The sequence below is a fragment of the Ostrea edulis genome, chromosome 2, assembly GCF_947568905.1.
Source record: "Ostrea edulis chromosome 2, xbOstEdul1.1, whole genome shotgun sequence".
NCBI classification, from domain to species: Eukaryota; Metazoa; Mollusca; class Bivalvia; order Ostreida; family Ostreidae; genus Ostrea; species Ostrea edulis.
This window is the reverse complement of record NC_079165.1, coordinates 40,200,528-40,214,453: the sequence shown is the minus strand read 5'-3', so window position 1 is coordinate 40,214,453 and position 13,926 is coordinate 40,200,528. Positions and strand designations below refer to the sequence as shown.

Below are 13,926 nucleotides of genomic sequence, written 5' to 3'. Positions count from 1 at the left end.
GAGACAAGGATACAATAAGAATTAAATTATTAGACAATAGAGATGTTGTCAATAATTACATGAGAATTAATTTACTGATTGCTGGAATACTGGTCATATTTGTTCCTTTTGAAGAAAACGTAAAAATAAGGAAGATATGGTCATGTTCTTCAATAGTCAACATTGTTATGGAAAAAGAAAGAAAATACGCTTTTTAACTACATCAGAAGTAAATAAAAATGTTTTAAAATTTGTGCTATTTTTGTTCAATGTTGCGGTCTATGCCAATTCGATGAGGTCTACATCATCTTGTTTTGGCATAGACCCATGGTCTATACTAAGTTTTAAAACAGTTTCGAACACTGCGTTTCTGTTACTATAATTCAGAAAAATATACTGACACCAGTATATTTCAGTGGCGGATTGTGTGTGTGTGTGTGGTGGGGGGGGGGGGGATCGGACCCTCCCCTCCCCCGCTCTTCTTTTTTTTTTTTTTACCACACCCGACCCTATAAAAGATGTGTTGACTGCAAATGAACGGAAGAAAGAACAAAAATTTCAGTCGAAAATGCAATAAAATGCACCATTTTAAATCATTCTTTTTAGATGGGTTAACCCCCTGCCCTTTGGGCCTCAACCCCACCCCCAGTAAGGTATAGATCCGCCACTGTATTTGAGTTCACCCTGGTGTGGAAAATAGAACATATGTAGCTCAAAAATTGCAAATTCACATGAAATTATGCGACTCTAAAGACTTCTTCGAAAAAATGTATAATTCAAATACAACAAAAAATCAACAGACTGATTGAAATGGATCGCAAATTAAAATGTATCACAATGAGGGAAATTGAATCATGGGTTTCAGATATTTTGGAGAATTGACAAATTTCAATGCAGAAACAATTAAAAGGATCAGTAAATGATGTCATAATACTTGCCTTTTGACCTCTAAATTTCGCATTAACCTTTAACGGTACATAAAGCATGGAGAATCCTTATACACATGTCCAAATATCAGGGCTCTACAATAAAGAAATCTAATGCAAATGATTAAGCACATTTTAAATGTCGGCTCGAGAATGCCCAATATATAGGATGTTTCATTTTTTTCCACAGAATAGGGTAAATAATTCATATTTTTCATTCCAAAGAAAATTGATTATTGCATTAGTATAATTTCATTTTTTTTCTGGCATGTTTTCGAAGAAATGAATTTAAACTAATTTCACGTATTTTGTACTAAGTTAAGTAAATTACTTTAATGGAGTACGAACTCCCCATCTCCGCTCTTAACAATAATTAATCATATCCACATTTTCGAATACTGAATGTCTGATATCATCATCGAACAACACTAGATATCTATAGATACATGCATGATGTCTACCTAAAATGTAAACCTGAGTCGGTCAAAACGGGCAGTTATCATCTTAGTCAGGTTAGTGTTACAATACTATGATAACATTATTGGATTGTCTAGTTATGATTATGATTACAAATGAAAATTAGTCATGGGGCATCGATTATTCTGACCACAAACTATGTTGAAAATCTGCTTTGAATTCATAACTTAATTGCGCAAAAAAATTAAACCAAATACCTAAGTATTTGAACACCTATATAAAAATATCTCATCGACATAGTTGATATGAAAAACGTAGGCCTAATTGCTTTTGGATATTAAAAAAAACCACAGTAGAGGAAATTCGAGTCACAACTTTCGTATTTATTCATACTAACAATTAAATCATCAACAATAAATACAATAATTTTTATTTTATGTTTTTAAAACTCTATCTTTTAACGTATTGTTAATAATCATAATAGTCGAGACTCGAGTGTCCAACACGTACAGTAGTACATTGGTGGGATGCCGATCTCAATGATTCTTGCATACAAAATGAATAATTATTAGTAAGTTTCTGTTATTGTTGTTTTCTTTTTCAAAAGGAATTGCACTAGTTATATAATTTAATAAATTAGTCAAACTGCACATCTCATTAAAATACGTACATAAATGAAGCCCAAATGCCGATCACAATTTCAGATGTAGAATTAAAAACCAACGCATTTTCGGGATTAAAGTAGCTGCAATAATGTAGCCCTCTCTGATTTTTTTTTTTTTTTTTAGGGAGAGGGCTACAACTCCTTAGGATCTCCGTAATGGTGCAAATGCGGGAGTGATTCACTCCCGCAACATTTGCGCTCATTCTAAACATTTCCTGACTTTCTTTACGTAAATAAAATGATATTCTATGTTTCTTAGTCAATATATAAATTTACAACCTGCAACTTTAGATTTGTGAGGCTCTATTCTACCGTTTTCAACAATTTCGATAAATTCCAATTTTTCGATTCATATTTGTGCGCCATGTTTGATGTACTGAAGTTTCAACTTCCGGTTGTCAAGTCATCTGCATATGCCATATAAGGTAGTATTTACATCAATGGACAAGTATGGAGGCGAAAGCTATTTCGTCGGTATTGAAAAGGTTTGAATTTAATATCAAGTTAAAAACCGAACATCAGAGAGTAAATTCTTTCTGCAACAATATGATTTTCCTTTCTTTGTCGAAGTGGCTCGAGTAACTACATTTTCACGCTGATTGTCAATGTTTAGGCTTTTCATTAGATCCACCTACGAGATCTCGCGATAACAAGCATGGCGGAGCAGACGAAGAATTTTGCATGCTGTACATTATATTTAATGAAAAACACCTTTATTAGACATGCCCGAGCACAAAGTTGGTACTCCTTTTGGTGTAAACAACATTTGGGACTAATACACAAACTTTATTATCGGTTATTCATAAAATTATTTTGCACCATTACGGAGATCCTATGGAATTGTAGCCCTATCCCGAAAACGTCAGAATAAAAAAAAAATTGGATAGGACTACATTATTGCAGCTAGGATTAAAGTAGAACTATACACGGCCTACGTCACAATCAAATGTAAATACGGAACCACGCGTCCGTTTTCCGAAATGTGGTATTTTAAAGATATCACTTTGATTTTTACATGGTGATATGATTGTCCGATATTGATTCCTTCCAAGGCGTTCTTGTCACCTGCGGTCAAATTTTGTATTTAAAAAAAAAGGGGGGGGGGGGCTAAAGATGATTCAAACTTTAGATAAAAATCGGTTGGAGAACAGACAACATTTTGGCGGATGAGGGCGTCCGTGAGATACATTGACTATTCATGTATGTAAAAGTTTTACAATGATCCATGTTCAACATATGGAATTACGCGGGCATTAGAAAGTTGGAGAGACGGATGGGAAAGGGGGGGGCAATTTATATTTCAACCAGCAATAATAATAATAATATTATTTCTTGTGTGAGGATCCGGGTTAAAGTAGGTCCTCGGTACCCCATGCTTGTCGCAAGAGGCGACTAAATGGGACGGTCCTTCGGATGAGACAACAAAAACAGAGACCCCGTGTCACATCAGGTGTGGCACGCTAAAAATCCCTACTCAAAGACCGTCGGCGTCGAACATAAGCCTAAGTTTTGCAGCCCTTAACTGGCAATGGTGACGTCTCCATATGTGTAAAAAAAACTTCGAGCGTAATAATTGCTAATTCAAAACTACGCAGCTGTTGACTCCAAATTATCATGAACAAATACATGGTAAGCTTGTGTAAAAATAAAAGTTCACACTTCACTGCTCCAGTGACCACAGATATCGTAGTTGACTTCTGTTCGCTGCTCCAATGTTGCAGATATTGACGCAAGCTTCAAAGAACGGCTGCAAATAATTTGTTTATTTCACCGACCGTCTGTCATTTTTTCCTCATCCCCTCTCCTTTTTAAAAAAAATTATTGGGGCGGCATCTGTATAACGCGATTACAATTGTAGTTCCTTAATGAGATTGCATCTACATAGATCGACGTAAGTGGTGTACATGTACGTATATCCGATTTATGTACATACAAATGATTCCATGATAAAAGATATAACACAGATTACACACATGCATTATCATAATAGCAAACCTATCAAAATTCAGTTTGTTACTTTCGTTTTACATTCACATTGTGAATACCCTCTTCTAGAATGATTTGTATTCAGATAAAATGTAAAATCTAATTGCAAACCACATGTATCTATAATACTTATAGTTTAACATAGTTCATATTATTATCCAAGGTTGTAAATAAACTCAAATTTCACATGTCGTATGAAAATATGATAATGTATAATTCAAGATTTTTTTTGGGGGGGGGGTGTACTTGTTATAGAGCTTATAGCTTTTAAAATGATACGTCAACATATGATTTTCTTACGCAAATCCTTTTTCTGAGATAATAATCTGTAAATTAGAAACAATTTATTCAAGGTTTAGTCTATAAAAATTGGGGGGAAAGACCAATATTGACATCAAATTGCATTTTCAACAGTATTTCTTTTAACATGTGTGGGCTCACAAAGTGTACATTATGAAAATAGTTATTCAAATATATTAAAATAAATTATTTTCAGCCCATTTGTTTTGGAAAAATAATAATTATTAAGAAAAATAAGAAGGAGGAATACATTTTCATTAATGCTGATTATATGTGGATGGGGTACTTACTTTTGAGAAGCAATAACAATGAAATTAGCATGTTGACATATATATATTTCAATGTTTATCTATTACTGGAATATATATCTATCTTATAAAGGCAATTTTTTCATGATTGAGTCCATTTAAGGTAGAGACGGATAGCAACCACGTGATCAGTAAAAATCGTGTATATTCACGTGAATTTATTTTCCGGAATTCCGTACACCGTCATAGAGTAGTTGAAAAACATAAAGGGGTTTCGAAAGTACAAGTTGTTGCTGTGACTGACTCGATGATTGAGGGGGTCGTCTCGACGAAAGATAGAGACAGTTGGCCATAGTTTAGATTAGGAATACGTCAATGTAATAATAGTGGACCAAATGTTTCGTCCGTGCAGAATGGCACTTTTTACCTCACGACCATGCATAACTGCGCTACGTAAACAATTTTACAAAGTTCTTGATGTAGCGTGATCGTGATGTCCGACTCCGAGTGCTGCGAGTTTCAATACTGTTTATGTAGTCATTGAGATTTTAAACAAAGTTTCTTCTGAGAAGAGGAATTCGATGGATGCATTCAACGTGGACAACGAGATTATAATTTCGTTTGGTAAGTGAAAAAAATATTGCAAATTAAATTTGTATTCAACCCACTTTTCCTCTGCTATTTCACAACGTGATTTTATAATAACATCTATAAACACACAACTTGGAGATGTTTCATTTTCTTTGTATTTATATATTCCATATGTGCCCAAAATATAACTCCTACAAGCTCATCTAATTGTAAATGAATATCATGTATATGCCACATTTAAAAAAAATAGGGCTCTCACAAGTTTTTTTTTGGGGGGGGGGGTGCACTAAATTTCTATTTGGTATACATGATAGTACTTATAGTATCTTGAAATTTCATTGACCTAAGAGATATTTCAAATCTGGGGTTTCATGTTTCACACAAGCATGCAAGTCTACAATTTAAAATATTTTTTTTAATTTTTTTTTTATATATATATATTATTCATTTATTTCCCAGAGCCTACTCTATAACAATTTTAAAATAACTAACTAATATAATAGGGCAGCTGCCAGGGATGGGGCCCTGACTAAGCTCCCTCAATATATAACAAAGTTTTTACTAAAGTACCACGCAGGGTACATATTAACTAATTTAGATGTACATTCATTGAATACATAAATTTCATTGCATGTCAGAGTAATATTGTCATAGTTGACATTTAAATATATAGGTTATACAATATTCATATTGTATGATGATCAATGTAACAATGAGTTAGTAAATTACAACAATGCCATAATGTTAAATATAATAAAGCTAGGGATTTTCTTAAAACATAATACCACTCATGCTGCCTCAGGGTCCACACACACACAAACTAGAGTCCAGAGATGACCCTAGGACAGCCTAGCCGGGAGACCATTTTCTCCCAGTAGAGGTGGATTTATATCATACGTAAAACTACATTTACATAATTAAATACATTTTGTACGTGAACATATCGATTACAAATAAATACAGACATATGAATAGTAAGAAATATATGTATATTAATTAAAAGTATGTTACAATACTGTTAATGTCTCACACATTGATTTAATTTTATTAAAGTTTATCCGAAATTCCTAATATAATGTCTATCTAATTCGAGTTATGAGTGTTACATTTCTTAAGTACTTTATGATATGTTAGCAATTCATATTTTATATGTTGTTTAACTCTTTCTTGTGTTTCATTTTTGCTCTTGAGTCTACATAACATTTTGAATTTGTATATACGATAAGCAATGAAAGAAATTAAAATATTAAGAACTGATATTTTGTCATTTGTTTCCTGATAGAAGCCAATAACAATATGTTTCCAGCTAATTTCAAATTTTAATGAGGAACTTATCAAATTCCAAATATCTTTGACATTTGAACAATCAAATATTAAATGTTTACAATTTTCTGTTTCATTTGGACATGAGTTGCATTTACTGCTTATATCTTGGCAGCATTTACTTAAGAATAAATTATTGCTGAGCAAGTTGTTCAGAAGTTTATAGTTGAACTCTGCAACCTTTTTATCAAAAATATTTGCAATTTTATGTCTATATATTTTTACCCATGATGATTTACACTGAATATGAAATTCTCTTTCATAGAATGACTGATAAATAGGTGTACGTGATTTTTTATTGCATAAAATTTTGTAAATTTTTTTTGAAATACCTTTGCTTAAATTTAATAGTTTGTTACCGTACTGAAAGCGAGGGATTATTGAAGAGTTTGTGATAAATGGAACAATTGAAAGATCATATTTGTTTATAAATTCTCTAAAGACTGAATATAAAATCTTATATTGGCAAATCCAATTACTTTTGTATTTTAAATTATCAAGAAACCATTTAGCAGGTTTTAGACCACTTGAGTCACATATATCTTTGACATAGAGCAGATTACTTTTAATCCAATCAGGGAAATATAGTGTCTTACCTTTATATGTGAATAATTTATTATTCCATATTGGTTGTTGTAAGAATTCTGTAGCTGATAAATGCATTTGTCTCTGTTTACATTTATTGTAACATATAAAAATTTGTTGATAGAAAATTGGAAAGTTTTTGATTAAGCCATAATTTTTCAAATCTGTTTCATTGGTAATTAGAATATATTTAAAGTAAATATTATTTTTCAGACATAAGGATTCTACATATGACTTTAATTTTCCCTTTGAATTTAGTAATTTTTCAACCCAAGATGCTTTTATTGACATTAATTTTGACTCAACGTCTATCACACCAATACCTCCTTCATTAATGCTACGTATTAAAGTATTTCGTTTTATACGATCTGTTTTATTCCATAGGAACTTAAATATAAGTCTATTTATTGTTTTTATTTCTTCATTGCATGGTAAAGAGAGAACAGAGATTCTATATAAAATCTTAGATAGAGCTAACGTGTTGATCACGCAAGTTTTTCCAAAAAGAGTGAGGTTTCTTGTTTTCCAAGCCTCAAAAAGTTTTTCCATGTCTTTTATACAATTCAAAATATTATTTTTATAACAAAGTGTTTTATCATGACCGATGTAGATTCCTAAAGTTTTTACACAAGAGGAATTTATATTTATTCCACAAATATTATCCGTATAATTATGTTTTAGGTTTCCCATTAAGATACTTTCCGATTTGGATGTGTTAAGAATCATTCCCGAAACGGAACTAAATTTATTTATGATATCTAGAGCATTATTCATTGAGACTTCATCTTTTAAAGGGAGTGTACAGTCATCTGCATGTTGGACAATTCTAATTTCATTATCTTTGTCATTATTAACCATGTTAATACCTTTGATGCTATTGCTTTTTCTAATCTGAATTGCAAGAATTTCAGTAACAAACAAAAATATTATAGCAGAAATGGGACACCCCTGACGGATGCCCCGGGACATTTTACAGGTTTTTGATATCCACCCATTATTTTTCATTCTGAATAAAGGCTCTGTATATAAAATGTTCAGCCACTTTAAGAAATTAATACCGAAATTAAAGGATTTAAGTGCTTTAAACATAAAATTCCATTCCACTGAATCAAAAGCTTTTTGAAAATCAAGAAATAATAATATTCCGTCCTCATTACAATTTTCACAATATTCAAAGGTATCAGCTATTATTCTTGCGTTTAATCCTATAAATCTACCTTTAATATATGCAGACTGGTCATTTGATATTAAATTATTAATTACTTTTTGTAATCGTCTTGCAAAAGTAAATGCGATGATTTTGTAGTCAGTGTTAGTCAAACTAATTGGTCTGTAATTTTCTAGCAAATTTTTATCTCCTTTTTTGTATATAATGGATAAAACTGACAATCTCTGAGAAAGTGGTAATTTATTATCATCAAAAGATTTTTGAATGGTAGAAAAGAAATGTTTTTTAAGTTTAGGCCAAAACATTTTATAAAACTCACTTGGTAGTCCATCAAGACCAGGGCTTTTATTATTTTTCATTGCAGAAAGTGCATCTGAAAACTCTTGTAATGTTGGGAATAGTTCAAGTATTTGTCTATCATTTTCATTCAGGATATTTTCAACACTTACTTTGGAAAAATATTCTTCTATCTTATTTTCTTCAATATCGTAAGATTTATAAAGATTTTCATAAAAAACACTCATTTTGCGTAATATTTCATCGTTATCAGTAGTTAAAGTATCATCTTCATTTCTTAGCTGTTTAATAGTATTGCATGTTTGCCTTTGATTCTCCAATCTTAAAAAGTATGAAGTATTTTTTTCACCCTTTTCTACCCAATTTGCCCTTGATCTTATTTGCGCTCCCTTTGATTTCTCATTTATGAGGTTTGATAAAGATTCCTCTAAGAAACGTTTTCTGTTCATATCAATTTCACTAGAGTGTAATATTTCAATTTCATTTAGTTCATTTTCAGCTTCTTTAAATTTTAGATTATATGATTTTCTGATTCGTTTAGAAAAGTTTATACAAAATGTTTTAATTGAGGTTTTTAATTTTTCCCAATGTGTATGTGAGTCATCATCACTATCTTGAAAGTTTTCCAAAAATGAGTTCATCGAATTTATAAATTCTTTATTTTCAAGTAGAGATGTATTAAATTTCCAATACCCTGGCCCACGTATGTTACCTGATATATCTAATGTAAGTTTTAAACACATGTGATCAGACATTCTAATACCATTTGAGTGAGAGCCTGGAACTCTCCTCACAGTTACATTATTTGGTATAAAACATAGGTTAGAAGATATGAAAATGTAGTCGATTCTAGAGGTTGGTATATTGTCACCATTGCACCATGTAAAACCTTCTTTATTATACAGTGATCTCCATACATCACTTAATTCAAAACTATTAATAAACTGTTTGAGTGTATATAAACTCTTATCTGCACTATTTTCATTGTCTAACTCACAATTAAAATCCCCTCCTATGACAAAATTTTCTTTGTTAATTGTATATTGATTACACCATGTTGAAATTCTTTTTAAAAAAGCATTTCTTTCTTTTATCTGATTTGGTGCATAAATATTAACAAAAGTGAAAACATTTTCTTCAAATTTTAGATTAACAAGAAGTCTCCTACCATCATTCGATCTATGTACATTTAAAATTTCAACAGGTAATTGTTTTCTAAACAGTATTGATACTCCTCTCTATACTGAGAATCTGAAAAACTATGAATACTTTTTCCATGCCATCTTGAGTTGTAAATATGTTCATTTTTTTCTATGAAATGTGTCTCTTGAATAAAGATTATATCAGCGTTTATATCATTTAACCATGTAAATAGTTTAACCCTTTTTTCATAAGTGTTTAAACCTCTGCAGTTAATTGAACGAATTGACAAATTTTTCATTTCTAGTATGTCAGATACAAAGAGAGATAACTCTTACATCCAGTTACGATTTTTTACCACGCTGAGAAGCCGGGGCACTTGGTGTTTGGGTGCTTAGATTACGGCCGATCTTTCTGTTCTTGATTAGGTCCATGAATATTTTGCCGAGAGTGTTTTTCCCTGGCCATTTCCTCTGTGTGGTGTGTAGAGTGCCTGCTTTGTCCAAGCCTGACCCCCAATAGTCATCATACACGGCTTCGACGATGGTGCTCTGCTTTCCGATTTTTAATAGTTGTTCTTTAAGTTCACTGCATTGATTGATTTTTTTTCCAATGATTTCACGCATCACCACATCTTTTGTGTCTTCCCACTGGTCTGTCGTGGTCACTTGTTTTCCGATCCGTTTTGCCTCAAGTGGGGTGGCAGCTTCTCTAATGCTCGTAGCTCGCAGCATGTCTCCAGACCTCATAGCCTTCGCATATTGAAATGCGTGTTCGGAAGTAGGGTGATTGAATCCAAAAATATCTATCTCACACTCATAAAAATTAGATAGAGGGTCATCTTTTCCGCCAAAAGTAATCACATCCTTCTGTCGGTTTTCATGATGTCTACAATCCTCGGACCCCGGCTTGTGTCCAGATTCATGACAAACTTTACAGCAGGATTCGTATTCGCATTGATGCCTCATATGGTCGTCTCCCCAGCAGTTGGTACAACGCAAATTTCTCTCTCGTTTTGGTTGGCCATGATGAAATATAGAGCACTTTAATCCAGCACAAAAACTTGATTTTGGTAGGAATTTGCCATCAGGGAAGGGTCGCATGTATGCGAAGCGGTTTCCGTTGAGTATGTCCGTCATTTTCCTAGTGGACGGATTTCGTATTTTCTCATACTTGATTTCTGACGTGAGCTTAGCGCCTAGTTTGGTTAACATGTCAGTAACACATTTGTCATCAACAGATAAAGGGACTCCTCGGATTGTCACTCGGAGTATATCCTCGTCGGGCTTCTCTGTACCCGCGGAAAACGGATTATTTTCAAACACAAAAACAATTTAAAATATTAATATTTTGTAAAATCACAAGCCCCCTCATAGGCAAATGTATGTATTGTATGAACATAAGATATGTATGTCCTTCTCTTGACCCACACTCCGTAAAGGAGACAGGTCTGATAAATCTAGAGTTGACTTGTTTTGATATTATTAGAATGAACTGGCAGTTTATCGTATGAAAACATATCTGTCATCTCATATTGCAATATGATAATCATGATGTTTATTCACCTGATTAAGGGGGTGGGGTGTATGGGGTATGTACAGTTTAAATAGAAGTTAGCTATAACAATATAAAGTAAATAACAATCATTCAGATGTACTACTACTGCAAGAGTTCACATTGCTGCACTGCACACATTTAACATAGTGTTACATATGTAATACTGATTTCAGACAAGATTTTAAAAATTAACATAATAAATGTAATTTTCAATATATCAGTATTTTAAAGTTCACTGAAGATGCATTGAGACACACAATTTTAAAATTGACATTGTCTGACACAGTATAATTAATGATTAATACTGACTGTGCAAATATTAATTATGATGATTTTTCCCTAAGTGTCATCCTAAGGACCAGTGCAAGTTGAAATGGGCTTCGAGTCAACAACTTCAACAGCAATTTGCCTTGAAAATCAGCAAGAAAGGTACAGTATTTTCTAAGATAGAATTTTTTATTTTAACACCAGACATTTGTATTTGTAAAGACAATTCTTAGTATATTAAATAATCATATTCATTTTTTTTTTCAATATTTGAATATACAGAATATATTTTAACAGGTACTTCATTTACATTGATGATGTCATATCCCCTGGACCCCACAACTTTACAGGTTACAGAGAAAATTCAAGAACTTCTGCACAATGTGGGACTTGGATAGAATCAATAATGTATTTGTGAGCCCAGATATATTGTGCAACATACTAAAGTGTGAATTTAATTGAAAACAAGTACATGTACTCATGTATACTATTATATGTCTTTCTTAAAGACAATAATATTACATAAATGTAGATGAAGTGTCATTGTTGATTATTCTAAGTTTTTGATATATCAAAATCAGTAAACATTTCTAAATGAAAATAAAATACCAATTTTATAACTTTTAATTAATGTGTTTGAATTTCTCATTTTCTAACCCCCCCCCCCCCCCCAACACATTCAGTGCATATATACCGTGAACTGGGAGAAATTACAAATAGATAATGCAGTATGCATGCATTCTGAGTTATCCAATAGCGAGTTTTTGTTTCAGTGTGAGACTACAAGTAGGACTCATAAACTTATGAAGATACATATATATTTGTGAGAGCAAGATAACTGATATGGGCCTCGAGATCCATGGGTCGAGCCACGGTGGTGGTCTAGAGGTTAGAGCATTCGCCCCGCATGCAGAAGGCCGGGGTTCGAATCCCGGACGCGACAGACCTAAGCCGTTAAAACAGGTAATGAAAGTTCCATCGCTAAACGCTCGACATCAGATGTGAATGTCACGGGTCCTCGGATATGACCTTAAAAACGGATTTCCAGTAGGTGTGGCACGCTAAAGAACCCTCACTGCTCAATAAGCGCTGATCAAAGGCCTAAATTTGAAGCCCTTCACCGGTCTTGGTGACGTCTCCATATGAGTGAAAAATGCTCGAGAGAGAGAGAGAGAGAGAGAGAGAGAGAGAGAGACGTTAAACAAGATACAATCAATCAATCGATGGGTCGCTTGGGTTGAATTTTTTCTATTGATATTGAATATAAAGTTGTTATTTAAACATATTTGGTGCACTATGCTGTATAATCATATCAATTTCTTCAAATAGGTATAATAGGTAAGCGTGTCTGGTTATTATAGAAAATTGTATGAAAAATAGCTGAATATTAATGCAATCATTGTGAGTGCTAAAAGGTCAATTGCAAGAGCACATACATAAATGCATTGGGTGATTTAACGGGGAGGGGGGGGGGGCAACCAGCGCGTGCCCCCCTAAAATTTTCAAGTTTAAGGTAAATCGTGGTATGTTGTTTAGAAAAATATATACGATAAAAGAGCAATAATTTCCTCCACTCTCGGAGAAATAAATGTCTGACAAAACGTTTTGATTTATTGAATTACTTTTAGACCCCTGTCTCATACAGTCCCCCCCCCCCCCCCCCCCCCCCGATTACAGTTCCCGGTCCGCCCCTGATATAGCTTATAGAAACCTTCTTATTGTCATGTTCAATTCTCAGAGGTAATTTGGGATCGAATGCTTAAACATTTTAAGTTATTAAAAAGTCAGTAGTTTATCTCTACTGGCTAAATCCTTCTTCTCAATGCGCCGAGTGCAATTCATGATGTCTATGTTCCTGCTCATTCTTTCTCCTCCATACCATGCAGTATATTAAAGGGGTTGGGATGTAATGGAGACATTTGTTTTAACAAATATAAATTGTATTTCTATTTTTTGTGGGAATTTTTATGTGGGAAAACTCTAATATTAATCATCAAATGTGATGACGTATGATAAATTTATATTCTGAGTGTAAGTGCACAAAGGTCAACAACGAGAACTACAACAAAGTATAAGCTAAAATTTGAAATACATACTTTCTGTATTATATTTATTAATTTAAAAAAGGTATTACAAAGAATCTTCGAATTTCAGCAAGCTTTTTTGATGGATTGTTTACAACATCTTTTAATAATCCTTTTTCTTACGAAAATGTGTAGTTTGTAAAAAGGGGGTGGGGTTAGGAATTTTTTGCTAGTTCCATATTGAACCCCATTATGGTGTATAATTTTTTTCTTATATTTAACTTACTAATAGACTAACCACTTAATGAAATAAAATAAGAAATTTGATGGGTAATTTTTTTGCAGCTAAAGCAAAAGTATGACCCTGTGTGCAAATATTGTGCACTATTTTAAGGTAATAGGCCAATGTAGCTTTGTTGAAGTAATGTTGTTGCATGTTAACAATGATTGCTGA

The 13,926-nt window shown here is 32.8% G+C and overlaps 1 long non-coding RNA gene across 1 annotated transcript; it reads left to right on the top strand.

Annotated features, from left to right (window-relative positions):
* The first annotated feature begins 4,997 nt into the window (after positions 1 to 4,997).
* Positions 4,998 to 12,075, top strand: LOC130051669 (uncharacterized). The gene is made up of 3 exons (XR_008799940.1): positions 4,998 to 5,144; positions 11,526 to 11,610; positions 11,746 to 12,075. It is a non-coding gene; the product is annotated as an uncharacterized LOC130051669 (long non-coding RNA).
* The last annotated feature ends 1,851 nt before the right edge of the window (positions 12,076 to 13,926 follow it).